This window comes from Amphiprion ocellaris, chromosome 2 (genome assembly GCF_022539595.1).
Source record: "Amphiprion ocellaris isolate individual 3 ecotype Okinawa chromosome 2, ASM2253959v1, whole genome shotgun sequence".
Classification (NCBI taxonomy): Eukaryota; Metazoa; Chordata; class Actinopteri; family Pomacentridae; genus Amphiprion; species Amphiprion ocellaris.
The window spans coordinates 25,769,107-25,783,561 of NC_072767.1; the positions used below are offsets into that span (position 1 = coordinate 25,769,107).

The 14,455-nt window shown below is 39.0% G+C and overlaps 1 long non-coding RNA gene across 1 annotated transcript; it reads left to right on the plus strand.

The window, feature by feature from the left end:
• The first annotated feature begins 7,558 nt into the window (after positions 1–7,558).
• LOC129350226 (uncharacterized) lies at positions 7,559–13,370 on the plus strand. Its single transcript, XR_008603576.1, has 3 exons — positions 7,559–7,974; positions 9,804–11,834; positions 11,936–13,370. It is a non-coding gene; the product is annotated as an uncharacterized LOC129350226 (long non-coding RNA).
• Positions 13,371–14,455: the final 1,085 nt, after the last annotated feature.

The window sequence follows — 14,455 nt, forward strand, 5'->3', positions numbered from 1 at the left end:
TGAGATTCCCATCGGCCACACTGATAAAAAGCACACTTAATTTCCACAATCATGAGATTGTGTCTGCAGGGAGGAGAAAGCAGGGAAGAACGCATGACGGTCATAGAAAGGAACAACGTGGCATTGTATTAAATTTGCAGTAGTTTCTCACTAGAACTGAATCGGATTTTACAAACATGACCTCTCTGTGACACTCAGAGAGCAGGGGGCAGATGGTGATGAGGATTAAAACGAAGGCATCAGACAAGTGACGGGAGCGACGGCGGATCAAAGGAGGCAACAAAAGAATAGTGGGAAATTAACGCCCCTTTCAGATCGCCGCTGTGTTGTTTTTGTGTCTTTACTATATGCCATAACAAAGACATATTACCATAATCACTGCTGCTCAACTATCATCAAATCGATTCAATACCCCTCCACTGTTCTCAAAGTCCTTTCGGAGAATCATCACTATCTCTGTGTTCAAGGTGAACCATGTGTACTCTTTTGTGCAGGAATGCATGTTTGTGGATGCATATGGTGTGTGAATTGTGTGTGTGTGTGTGTGTGTGGGAAAGAGAGAGAGAGAAGAGGAGAGAAAGAATGAGAGAAGATGAACAGTGTTTGTGTGTATGTGAGCATGTACAGAATGTTCCCTGGCAGAGGAAATAAAGTCTGGCAATAATCACCAGTCCAGTGAGAGGGTGTATGTCCCGAGGAAAACTCAGCTCCATCAGTAACTACAGCCACATTATCTCAACTACACATGGCACCGAGTTAACAGTGAGAGAAAATTGAGCTTTTGACCAGAGTTGGCAGTTCAAACCAATTTAGAGAGTCTAAACAGGAAGGTGTGCAAGATGTCTTTTGGCCTCTAAAACTCCTGCTGTTGTTACTTTTTCATCTGCCCTTGAGCAAGAAAATGTGACAAAAAAAAGTGTTACAGTAGCACAACAATATTACTTTAGTCTGATTAATGAATCACAGATTAGATGATATCACGCTGAAACATTTCTAGAAGGCCAAGCATAGAATCCAATTAAAACCTCTGTTATTTAAACTAACGATATCAATCAGTCAGGCTTTAATTGTGTAGCTTTTTCATCAAAAATGGAATGCAACACAAAGTGCTTCAGAGAACAAAAGGAACCAAAAAACAATTATATTTAATATTATAAGACTGTTGACATGAATTTATTGCCGGTGCTTGAAGTTTTACATCAAAAACCTGACACTGAAAATACAGTTACAGTCGGCCCTGGGTCATCTGGAGAGAGTAATGCTAAACATCAGGGTGTCTTCGCTTCACAATCCAAGCAGATGTTCTTGTTTATGATGCACTTTAGATACATGTCTTCATACTGGTCACCCAAAGATTCTTGAGGCCTGACCTAGTCAAAATGAATGTTCTGACTAGTGCACAGAAAGTACTAAGTGAAAGCACTTGCTTTTGTGATTTTAATACATTTCCAATATCTTTCTTTCAAGAACTTGTATGACTCATGCTTAAATGTTCATGACCTCTGCGCTGATTTGCTCGATGAAAAGGCAAGTTCAAAACATGTGGGTGCATCAGTCAAATAAAATTTCATTAAATGAATCATTTGCTACGTTAAAGAAATACGGAAAGAGGTTTTCCATTAATGAAGTACAATTATTGCAAAGGCATTTCTTTCAAATATAGTAGAAAATCAAATCAAAGTCAAATGTTAACCTCTCTTACCTAGATTATATATAAATAAAGCAAATTGAAAAATATGTCATGTTAAATTTATCGTTGCAGTATTGGTACCGTTTTGTAAGGTGCAGGTGTGGCTTCTTTTCAGCTCTGTGATACAGTACACGGTGTGCCAGGAGAAGAGGTGATAGCTATTGGATTGTGTTTTGCCTGTGCATGTCTTCCAACTGTCTGCCATGCCTCTCAGCCGATGTGATGGTTTTTATCACATCACACGGGGCCAGTGGAGCATGTGTGGTTGGAGGTGTGCTTGTATTGTTGTTGTCAAGCATGTCTCGATTTTTTTTTTCTTAAACCTGCTGCTAATCCTTTTTTCTGCTCCCGTCAGGCAGGGATGGTGTTCATATGTCAACACAGCAAAAACCACCTCCTCTGAAGACACGCACACTTTTGCAGCCGAGTATGAAAACATGAAAGCAAATATGAACAGCCAGGGGTAGAACCACACACAGTCTGAGCCGCAGACAGACTCACACGGCGGTCACCGGTCGGGTATGCAGGTGCAAAGATCTGAACTCGATCGCAACCTGTAGTTCAGCAGTGATACTTTAAATGAGAGCAGAAGATGTCAAAGTTTAAAACTTACTGACTAGAATTAAAATTTGAGCTTCTTTTGACAATCACAGCACATTGATTGCTGCAAAAGTATTAGCTGCAAAAGTCAGTGGCTTCAAAATTAAAACTGCTCTGCAATTGCACACCAATATACTGTAGCAATCAGGCTTAAGGGGAGAAGGATTAAGGGTAAAATAGTTGAGCAGAAGAAACATGACATTGCTGGCTTTTAGAGCCATTTTCCTTTAAAAAAAATGTGTCCTCTTCTAAAAACACTCGAGCAACATAGCACCAGATAATAGCGCTTCACAAATTAGCACATTCTAATCTTATTATAGAAGCCGAGTTTATGGGCCGCCTTTGATGTGTGGAGCATAGTTTTTATTTCACATTTTCCATGTGTTTAATATGATGGCTCTAACGATCTAGAATGTAATGAGAGGTAATTGCCAGCACTAACTATGCCTCTATCGAAAGCCTTTATTGTTCTTTATTGGACACCATTTACACCCTGATAGTGCACTCTGCTAAATTAGGCTTGATGCAAATCTTTGTTAATGAGCGATATGTGAGCACTGTGTGTTTAGGCTTGTCTCAATACAGCTATTAACCACAATGCTCATGCTGGTGTAGCATGACAGCAACTATCCTTAAAGCGTTAATGTCTGATTAGTTTATTTAAATCTGTGTCTAGTTTAACAGAAGGATGGCTTCTCTGTTTACCAGCTGTCCTACTTTTTTTTTTTTTTGCTTTCACAACTGTCCTCCTCCTACTTGGAAAAAGAGGACACGTTTTTACCCAAGATGCATAGCGATCTGGCCTTTGTATGACCCCATCCTCCATGATGCCAGTGTCTGGCTCCAGGCGGGATCACGTATCAGTCATTTTAGTCCAATCAGAATTCTCCATTGCAACTAAGCAGCTGAGATAGACGCCGCGAGAGTGGCGTCACGGACCAAAAACAACAAATATAACGGAAAAAAGAAAAGACATAATTTGGCTCGTCTCTTAATTTGTGAAATCGGACTGTGCCCCACTTTTCACGTTTCGTCTTAATTTAGTGGAGAGAAAACACATCGGCCTTCCCGCTGCGCTTGCATCGCGTTCAAGCAGCACTTTTTTTTAGCCTCCGCTTTTGTTTCGTGACAACTCGGTGCAACTCGTCCTGTTTACAGGTCACTGGCAGTCCAAAGAGGTGAAGCTGAGTTCGCAACGAGTTGACACTTGGTCCCTCATAAAGACACCTCACTGGCCTTCGAACCCACACAGCTGCAAGAATGTTAGCACATTATCCAACACCCCCCACCGCCTCACCTTTGTCTGCCTGCCACCTGACATTAGACTGCTTCACATTGGCCTTGTCAGAGGTCCTTAGTGAGGTCAAGGAGTAAGACTGGACTCCTGATGGCAACAAGAATGACCATAGTTTGTGTGTGAACAAGAAATTAATTTGCTCCTTTGATATGATTTTTTACATAAAAATTTTTGAGCTCATGTGGGAAACTGCTTTCCAAACTACTGTATTATATACTGATTTTCTAATTTAACTCATTCTGCATGCTACTACAATCACTTTCAATTCATTAGAATGCACGTATGAAACAGATTTTTATTTTTTTGCAGGTAGAGGAAATGACAAAGAAAACAGTGTTATTTCCGTCTGTCTCCTCCGCTTTGTTGATGCCACGCTTTGTGCGAGGTGATTATTTTCACCTCCTGCTGCTTGTGTGATGCTTCTTGCTGCGTATTTAGGTGTTCTCTGAAACTGTGCACCACTTTGCTTTTTGCAGAATGCAACGTTAAGGAATCGGCCATTTATCAGCTTCAACAAATCTTGCATGACCCACAGGATGACACCCTGAATAATTTATATCTTAAATAATAAAATTGATGATGAGTAAGGGCTATTTTAAGTCAGTTTTTTTTTTTATAATTCACTTGGAAATTAAATTTATTATTATTATTATTATTATTATTATTATTATTATTATTATTATTATTATTATTATTATTATTAATAATAATAATAATAATAATAATAATAATAATAATAATAATAATAATAATAAACATTTTGTACTTATTAATGTCATTTAATATTTTTTTAATCAACATGGACAAATGTTGATTTCACAGACAACCTACACATACTTTTTGATGTGGGCAAATTGTTAAAAATAATAATTCTGAAAGTAAACAAAAATATCTTGTGGTCAGGTAATGCATTGCATTTCTGAGATGTAATAGTCTCTTGACTGTTTTCCTAACTCTTGTTGTTTATGTTATGGACACACAAACAACAATTTTTCAGAATTTCCAAGACAGAAAACAAATAGTCTGTCATTATTGCCAAGCTCGGATGCTGATGTATTCTATCTTCTGCAGCGTGTTTGCAATAAGGGGAGATAAGCCAGAAGCTGGGAATGCGCTCTTTTCAATTCCATCTTCTTCTTCTTTTTTTTTAATGCAGCCCTCTCAAACTTCCTCAACCATGCCAGGCTGTTTTTCCCTCCATAAATCAAGGACAGTGGGGAGGACGAGGTGTGATTGCTTTCACACCCAGGAAGTAATCACACCGGACCTGCCACAGCTCTGATTAAGACTGATAAATATCGACGAGCAGTTAATGAGATGTCAGGCAGGAACAAGGCCCTTCCCTTCATGCCTACCGATGACACCAATGGAGAGGAAAAATGACCTCGACTTGGCAATGTCGTGACCGTCTTTCATAAGTGCAAAGCACAAGCTATTAATTATCTTTAGTTGGTGTGCAAGATTATCGATGGTGCAGCAGGATTCCTGTCAATGAAATGGTGGCCAGCAGATGTTTGTTGGGATATTATTATTCATAATTACACCAGCTAAACAGAGTATGATTGTTATTAATTTTCATTCTGCTCAATTCAACAATTCTGTTAACAGGTTGAGACAGACACGTAGAAGACAAAAGGATCCTGCAGATGGGTATCAATTAGCAGATTAAAAACCCCTCTTAAATCTTTTTCTCTCGCACTGCTCATATGAGTTGACTTCCATAACTGAGCTTGGAGTTTATCTTAAGTTTAAAATGAAAATCAATAAAAGGTGCGAAGGCTTTTGCAAACACTGCATTAAACTCCCACAAGGCTCACAAATACAAGCCTGCTAGACGTCTGCCGAACTGTGATGAGGGCACAAAGTCAGCGCGAGGCTCGAAGCAAGTAATTTCATTATCTCACCAAACATCATATATGCATTGCAGTACATCTGAGCTTTATTCCCCTGAGTTGCAGCCCCGCGTCAGTGCGGTTTTGTGCTAAGCCATGTGATTTATGCACAATGGTACTGGTATTATGCTCTGTTTACAGTAAATTAAAGCTCTATCTTGATAACTGCAGCCATGAGGACATCTTATCTCCCTGCAGCGGCATTTTGATGTGCTTGTTCAATGGCCTTGCTGTACCTGAAGGCTGCCATACCTCTCACATGTGACAGATTCCCACCGATTGTCCGGCTTTGACCATGAACTCCAGGTCACCCCCTGGTCCTTAGGCGCAGTCCTGTTGAATATTGTTTTCCCGGGCAGACATGCTCAACCCATCAGACAGAAAGACCACGCAGCTGCACCCAAACACCCAACAATAGGATGCTTGTTCTGGGGCAGAAAAGGCTCGGTCCCCCTTTTTGGGGAAGGGGGCGATGTGAGCGGGTGGTCAAATATTTCAGGGGTTTTGCAACAGGATAATCTTTGAATGGAGGCAATCATTTGCACATTTCAGAAACATTGGATGAAGTGAAAAACTTCCCTCTAAGTACAGAAATATGTATTTACTTAAAGATTAAGTGTACAAAGTTCTGCACAACACACTAAGACAATAACCATTTCTAGAAATCCCTATTTTCCCCTTTTTCCTGTTTTTTATTTGTTTGTCGGCATGGGAAATAAAGACAGAAACATCCTGAAATTAACAGGTAAGGAATGTATTATTAAGGGATCAGGAATGAATTAAATGCCTAAAACCCTGGGTTGTTATAATCAGTTCAATCATGTCTGAAAGTGAGCGCATGTGTTGGAAAGCTGGCGTGGGGGTTTCTGAAGAGCGTTGTAGAAAAGGAGGGAAAAAACACAAGCATTGTGTGTGCAGGAAGCCTGGACTGAGCTCAGATAACAAAACAGAAATGCATGTAATTAGCATTATGACAAACAGCAAGATAGCGCGGCAGGTAAGACATGTCATAAATGACACACCGAACATTACACTTTAAAAGCAGCCATGTGGTGACTCATAGGTCCGTTTATTTATCTGGCAATTGGATATTCCGTTCTGAAACGGGTATTGAAAAACAAAAAACGAGTGGTTATTTGATCTTCGTTTTAAAATACAAAAATTAAAATTGAAATACAAGGCGTTGTTCCTTTTCATGATCAAAAAGGGATGTACGAAATTTTACAAATGCTTTGATTTTCATTTTATATTTAGAATAACAAAAAAATAAAATCAGTAAGAGACAGAAACGAAAAAAAGGTAGGTTTTTTTCATTTTCTGAGACCGGAAGTAGTCATCAGCAAGTGTGGAGCCAAACGACAACAAGATTCTCAGAGGGCGGAGCCAGAGAGCAGCGATTGGTCAGACCATAGATATATGGTCGGCACGTCTAGTAGCATATCTGGCTGCTGGTGACCTAGTTTTTGGAGTAAAACACGGTAAGAAGATAAATACTTCTAACCAGTAGCGTTGTTTTGTTGTACGTTAAGTCAGCGACTTGTGAAGAGTTGTGTTTTGTCGTGTTTGAGCAGTTGGTCCGGACGCGTTAGCTAGCTAAGCGGCTAAGTTAGCTAGCTAAGCGGCTAAGTTAGCTAGCGGGCTAATTAACACAGGTGGCTAACTTACCGCTGAACACCTGTGTTAGTTGCTGACGCAGCTGTCCGTCATTAGAATGAACTTCTCAACCTGTATTTCTCTGCTGTGTATTTTAGCTTTTAAAAAAGTTATTTTACTTTAAGGTTAACTGAAACCCGTTGAGCTGCACTGAAGTTTAACATTCAGTTGGTTTGAATTAAGCCGCGCTTAACATTGCGCAACATTACCTCTCTGAATCTCCATAATTTCATTAAATTCCTTCTTTCTTCCACTGCTCAAGTTCAATCCAGTACATAAAATGACATTAATAGTGAATAAACTAACAACCAGCCATTGTATTTATTTATTACTGCATGTATTTGTAATAAAACATGAGTTGAAACATCCTACTTTTGGATCTAGAACTGCACAGGCCCTTCATTTTCAGTCACCTGATGAGTTAAACTCCCCTTTTTATGTGAGGTTGAAGCAGAAAGTCTGAGTTAACAAAGAAAGTTGTTTATAATTTGTGATACCTGTTATCTCTGACTGAGGCTTTAGTTTTTGTTGAGCTGATTTACACGTAGAAACTTTGTTCAGGAAAATTTCTCAGTAGCTCAGAGGACAGGCTGCTTTTTACACAACCTTGTAAGAGAATGTCTGTCAATGCTTTCAGCAGAATTTAGAAACACAACACTTCCTAAACAGATATTTTGAGGCTGTGAGGTTGAACGTTTGAGAGTATATCAGTGTGTTTGTTTGTGGTCTTTCTGTTTCTAGGTGGAAGCTGAATTAGTGAGGATGACTCCTGCTCCTGTCATCTCTAAGCTCCTCACACATCTTTACCTGCACATGAGGAAAATCACTCCTGTAGAATGCAGGTATGTTTGTCATTATTATAAAAAGATGTTGCCTGGTGACCTGTCAGAAACCCATTATACAGAGTCAGGCAAAATAATGTTTACACACATCAGGAAAAGAAAAACTTGCATAAATATTTCAATACCAAATTTATTCAGACATCACGAGATTAATAAAAGTTATCTTTGGCCTCTACAATTACAAGAGGTGCTCAAAGTGGTGGCCACTGGCTTCCAGACATTTCTGTTCTGACGTCACTTGTTGATGCTCCATTCATGAGGGTAATGCCATCTGTTGGGAAAACATCGTAGAACAGGACACAGAGTTATCGTGATTTGATAAAACTTAAAAAGAGGTATCTATATGTGTAGAAGTACTTATACAAATGAAATACTTTTAAAAGTTTTTCTTTTCCTGATGTGTGTCTACATTATTCTGGCTGACTCTGACTCTGTGAACTTATTGAGAACAAAACTGTCATTTAATTGTTGCTTTGAAAGCTTCTTTAGTGAAAATCAGCTGGTTTTCTGCTTTGAAACAAACTGCTGTTGAGGTCTGTGTTTTTAGGTTTAACCCCACAGTTTCTGAATGAACTGATAGTTTTTTTTTTTTTCCCCTGATCAATGTGGACGTTATAATTGATGGTAACATTTACTGATCATATAATCAGCATGACAATATAACAGTATAACATTCTGACCACCTGACTAATACTGTGTTGGTCCCTTTATGCTGCTAAAACTCCTCTGACCCAGTGGTTCATCAGAACCTCTGGGGATGTCCTGTGGATTCTGTGGGTCCTGTGGGTTGCAGGGTGGGTCCTACCTAGACCAGGCTGATCCTGGACCATCCCACAGATGCTCAATCAGATCTGGATGTGGGGAGTGTGGAACCCAGGTGAACAGCTTAGCTCTGTCGTGTTCCTTGGACCACTCATGAACAGCTGGCATCAAGGACTGCTGTTGCCATGGAGACTAGGGGGTTGTTTGTCCTGCAGTGTTTAGGTGGTGGTACATGTCAAACATCCACATGAACGTCAAGGTTTCCCAGCAGAACGTTACATTAGAACAAAATGATGGATGTTGTTCTCTTCAGCTGTCAGTGGTCAGAATGTTGTGGCTGATTGGTGGATCTGTCTGCCTTTACTCTGACATCCAGAGTTATACAAAAGTGTAGTATGTGTGCAGTGCAGAAGACATTTACTTTATTGTATGCAGTTTTTTTTTTTTTGTTTTTTTTAAGGGAGAGCATTTTTTTTATCCACCTGAAGAAGACCTAATCTTTCCCTTCAAAGGATAGTTAATTGTTACTACGACTTCCATAGTGGTCCCATCAGAGAAAATCATATCCATATACAGATTTTTATTAATTCCAGGGCTGGTTCAGTAAAGATTATAATAATAACTACATCAGATAATTCTTGGTCGCAGTTGGAATTTTGCAGCCTGAGAGATGGTTGAGAAGGTTTGCAGTTCTTGTTTTAGCAATATGTTATAATAGAAGATCTTTATTGTCATTGTACATGAAATTATCTGCAAACCAGCAAAGTGTATCAGTCTGAGGTATCTAAAAATAAATAAGAAAAATGCTTCTAAAGCCAATAATAAACAGAATATTTTGAGAGAATGTTCAAAAAGGAAAGAAAAACTCCATTCTCACTCCTCTCAGGATAAACTGTCATTAAAATTGACTTTAAATTTAGCTTCAACACAAGATAAAAACATTTACTTTCATTACTGATATTGTCAAGTTTTAATAAAATTCATGCTACTTTTATAAAATGATGAAAGTGAATAAATTGTATTTCTGTGATCTGTGTTCGATTTCTGTCTTTTCTCCTGTCATACAGATGTTCAGAGGGAGACGATGCCACATCTGGTCCAGCCGATGGAAGGTCTTGAAGTTTTCTGACTGGCCTCGACTGAAGATGGTCGTCTCACTGGATTTAAGGTTCAGAAGCTCAGTAACAAACTCTACCAATGAGCCAACAGGGAAGCTTTAGGTTTATTAAATGTTGCTATGAAGGTATCGCTGTTTTTCTTTGTGAATGCAATGTGCTCCAACTGAAACTTGAATTAGAACTTAGAAGTAAATCCTTCCATCTGAAAGGATCTAGTTGCATTAATAACCTCATAACATTTTAATTTTTATTCCAGTCTTGACTAGAAATAGAATCTCTGTATTGATTCAGGTAAAAACTGAACTTCACAGCATGTTGTAGCAAAACAACCAGATGAAAACTGTGATGGTGTTGGATTGTCAGACCGTAATGTTGCAGCTCAAAGCAGCTTTTCTAGCTCAGTTCATTCTGACATTCAGCTATGAATCAACACAGCAGATGGTGATCCATGCTGTGGAAGTCTCACATCTCCTGATTTAATGGAGCTGCTTTGCACTTTTTACACTGTTTATTCACCAACACTTTATTTCATAAAAGTCCCATCTAGTTTTTATGAGGAATGTGATGTTTTAATTTCTCTGTGAATAACTGCAGTCTAATGGAACAGCTGGAGTTGGAACATCTGTCCTGATATTGATCATGAAGTATTGATCAGAATACTTATGGTCAGCAGTCATCCCTGAAGTTTTACATTAAAATCCTTACTTGTGTTGTGAACTTTGGTAAGAAGGAGAAACGTTAGCGTTGCCATGGATACATGAGTGTTAAATTCTGCAGTCCAGTTCCAGAATGTGGAGGAATTTAGTCTCACAATCACAGCTAACAAATATTATCTGAAAGTCGGGTTATTGTTGTTTATCAGCACAATACAAAAAGATTAATGTTAGAAATATTCCAGTTAATACTCTAGAATATCATGATTTATGTAAATTTATCTCAATAATATGAATGTTCAGGTTAAGATTGTGCAGTGATATTTATTATGTAAGTTTAGCTGATTAACGTTTATGACTCTGCACTAAAATATTATTTAAATTGACATCATTATTATAATATTTAGGGTCAGACCCTACAGTATTGAGATTAAGAAATCAAATATTCTATAAAATGTAAATACACTGAACTCATTTGGATATATTTAAGTGAGACTCTACAATATTATTTGACACAAATCTATCTAAATCAAAATTTTTTATCATTTTTACTCCAAACATTTACTGGACTGATTTAAATATTAAAATCACTCCTTTCTAATCCTCTGCTGTACGTTCAAACCTAAGGCCTTAAATAGAAACACACAAGTATCTGTTTGAAGGAACTTCTGCAGAGTCCTGGTTCCAGAACATGATGATAAAATTATAGACAAACTTTAACAAAAGCTGCCTGAGAGTTTACAGGTTTTTATGTTTGATTTCTTCAGGAATTTAATGAGTTATCAGCAAATATCAAGTGTTCATTTGATGAACTTCATTTCCTAAAACATCCAGAATTGGAGCTCATATCTTTGGCAGCTGTAAAGTTTCTGCTCCTTCAAAGTTCACAACACAATGAAGTAATTCCTAAAACACTCTCAATGCTGGATAGTGTTTGTGATGCTGAAGCAGTGACCAGTTTTTCTGTTTCTTCTCTGGAGATGCACAATGAGGGACGTCTGCAGAGACTGAGAAAGAGTCTCACCACATCCTGACATGAGGAAAAAGACTTTATTGAAGACTACAATGAGAAGAACTATCCAGACAGCAGACCGCATGCATTCAAGGTGAGCTCTGAACATTTGATCTGGAACAGGAATTCAATAACTGCAGCATGAGCTTCATTTCAGTCTGTAGCTGCTGAATTCATGGATGAATCATCTGGCACTAGAGAAGAAGACCATTAAACATCCATGTCAGCTGATGGAGGTCCAAGAGTCTCACCAAGCAAACAACCTACAGAGTGAAGACCTCTAACCTGATTGGACGGCCTCCTATTCAGCCACATGTGTGAAGAAATGTCTCCAAGTTGATTCGTTTTCTAAAATAAATCTAGTTTGAGTCCTAATCTATGCCTGTGTGTTTGCTTCTTTACACTGCTGTTAACAGTTTAGGCTGTTAGATTGTTCCAGATAAGACAAGTACAAGATTCTTCAGAGCTGTTCTACCACGAGCCTGACAGGAAGAACTCCAACAGCTACTGAATGTTCCTGTGGTCCCCTCAAGGCTACAGGAGGAGCCCTACGAGGACGAGCCGGTCCACCTGATGGCGGCCAGTCGCTGCGGTTCAAAGCCAACACCGACTACGTGGACTTCTACTGGACCACATGGAGGCCTTCAAACCGGACCAACAAGTTCAGCGACTCCCCGACTCGTGGGTCTGAGGACGCCGCCGAGCCTCGGCCCAGCCGGCCTCCTGTCTGTGGGTGTTTGAGTGCTGAGAGGTTTGTGGATGCAAGTGAACATGTCTGTGTTGAAACAGCAGCTTTGGACTCAGTAACGCCAGGAAAAACCAAGAGCTCCTTTATTTGTGACTTCCACTAAAAAACTGATGAAAATAAGTTTGCCAGGGTTCTGACTGATAACAGATTATTAAATAATGAAAATAATCGTTTAAATATTCCTTTAAACAATCCTTTTAGGTCTACATTACACTGACTTCTTGGTATACGTACAAGTATTTTGGGTGGAATATACCAATAAACTCGATGTTCAAGGGTTCTTCTGGGAATATACCATTAAACCAACCTTTTAGGTAAATGTTCCAGGATGGGTAGAATATACCATCAGATAAACCTTTTAGGTCTACAGTGGAAAATTTTAGAGTAGAATATTACTCCAAACCATCTTTACACCAAGATTTTTTTGGTCTACATCGAAGGACTTTGGGTGGAATATTCCATTAAACAAACTTTTTAAGTCAATGTTCAAGGATGTTGGGTGGAATATACCATCAGACCAACCTCCAAGGTCTACAGTAGTGAATTTTAGGTGGCATAAACCATTAAACTCACCTTTTAGGTCTACATTGGAGGATTGTAGGTGGAATTTTCTTCCAAACCATCTTTTAGTCTACATTTAAGGATGTTTAGGGATGTTTTTCTGCTCACATGTTGTGTTGTTGTAAACTTACTCTTTCAAATAAATAGTCGCCTAACCCCCTGGAAACCAGTGTTTGTCCTGTTTTTGTGTTGCTCCTTGGTGACCCTAGACAGCCGGGTCCTAATGTTTTTTCAGCAACACACCATACTATGACGTTTTTACAATGAGGGTTGAAACCTATGAAACCAGCTTGACTTGTTCAGGTGTTCTTTGTGTGAAAACTCAGAGATTTCAGGTATCAGAAGGTGGTTTTCAACGTTCTTTGTTAACTTTCTGCTTCAACTTTAAACTAAATCTCCTTCACTAAGCCAGCCCTCTGGACTTCCAGTAAGCTGTGTTCCTATTGGCTGTCCAGGTGGCTGCTAGGTGTTATCAGGAACACCTGAGCAGCTCAGTGTCTTCCTGCTTTATTTAGCTGCAGCCAAACATTTCCTCTGCTTCTCTTCACCACAGAACCGGGTTTGGCTCTGTTGCTTTGGTTTGTTCTTTAGGCGTTGGCTTGCAGCTTCCAGCAGTAAAATCGTCTTTAATGTGTTTCTTGGTGTGTTTTAGGGCTTTGTACTGGATAGTTGTCTTGGTAAATGTGGTGCTTTAGACACAGTTAGCACATGGTGCTAATGTGTGCAGTGATTAGTGGTATAGTGCATCTGAGTTGTGTCTTTATCTTGGCTGTTGTGAGTCTTTAGAGATTTTTGGTCAGACACATTCTGTATTCTTGTTTGTGAACCAACGTTGGTTCTCCAGAAGGTAAGAGTTCCTGTCCTGATTCTCTGTTCTCAGAGGTTCTCTGGTAGGCTGCAGGAGACTTTAGCGTTTGGGTTGTACTAGTTTGGTTTTTGTATGGTTTCATTTGGACGACTATCTTGAGGCCCCTCCATGTGGTTTAGTGAGGTTTTCTGGAACAGTTCTACAAAGCAACCTGCAGCAGAAGAGACTTTGAGAGTTTTTAGGAAGTTCTGGAGACCAGACTTTAGAGCAGCAGAAACATTTGTCAGCAGTTTGAGAAGGTGAGCTTCAGAGTAGAAATGAGACGGAAACCTTCTTGACACGTGTGGTGAGGTCCTGTACCAAGAGTTTGAGCAGGTTGTGAAGAGTCTGTAGTTCTTTGGTCTGAAAGCACAAGAAGAGTCGACTCATTAAAGGAGAAAACAGGAGATACTGTTGCTTCTTCTGTTGCTCTGCAGTTCCCAGTTTCCTTAGACTGAATATCAAGTTTATATTTTAAAAGATTTCCCATGTGAGCCCAAGAAGACTTCAATAAACTCCATCCCCTGGACACAACATATTTTATTACCATGTTAAATCTTTTTTTTTTTTTGATATGTTTTTGAGTTTTAATTATAGTTTTAGCATAGTTTTTTGTTTTTTCTCTTTGCTTGTTTAGTTTTGTCATCCGTGTGAAAGGTGCGAAACAAATAAAGTTGAATTGATAAACTGAATAACTGACTAACTCATGATTGTGACAACAGAAGTATTTTCATTGTGATTTAAGGGTTTGTTTCATTTTTAAGGTTGGGGATAAAATCT